The sequence below is a fragment of the Lepisosteus platostomus genome, chromosome 9 (assembly GCF_059453375.1).
Source record: "Lepisosteus platostomus isolate fLepPlt1 chromosome 9, fLepPlt1.hap1, whole genome shotgun sequence".
Lineage (NCBI taxonomy): Eukaryota > Metazoa > Chordata > Actinopteri > Semionotiformes > Lepisosteidae > Lepisosteus > Lepisosteus platostomus.
In genome coordinates this window covers 40,530,460-40,531,118 of record NC_142619.1, presented here as the reverse complement: position 1 = coordinate 40,531,118, position 659 = coordinate 40,530,460, and positions in this window count along the sequence as shown.

The window sequence follows — 659 nt, the reverse complement described above, 5'->3', positions numbered from 1 at the left end:
TGTTTAGATTAGGTCTCTGCGTTCTTAAAATAGTTCTGGTAGCAGAATGAATACCATACCATGTAATATGAAACCCCAGATAGAGCATAGTTATGTTTTACTTCACAATGATAAATGGATTTAATCTTTAGCTTCTGTTTTATTTTCAAGCACACAACTCATTTATTTATATTTCTATGGTGTTTGTGGTTTACTGTACAGGTCACATACAAATAAAACTGCTTCAGCAATGTAGTTATCCTTTTGAACTACACTTATTAGGTTGACATTTGTAAAATGTAAGGGTATAGTTTTGCCAGTTGCTTGTCCTTGTCTTTACAATAACTATGATAAAAGATGAACTCAGGGGATCAACAGCCCCATCAGTTGACCACAGTATTTCAGTAGCTCCTCTGGTAAATCACAACCACGATTTGCCACTGAGATGATTATCACTGAAATTTGCATCTAAGTGTATGTACATCCAAAATCAACAATCCATTGAGGGTAGCTGTGAATTATTGCCTTCCAATTTGGCATAAAAACCTAATACTTCTTTGGTTAATACAGCAGTGTGATAACTTCTGATCAGTTTAATCCCACTTTAATAGTTTTATCAAATCATCATACAGGCCTCATAGTGTTCAACCCTAGAGTTACTGGACTACAGCACATTCCAG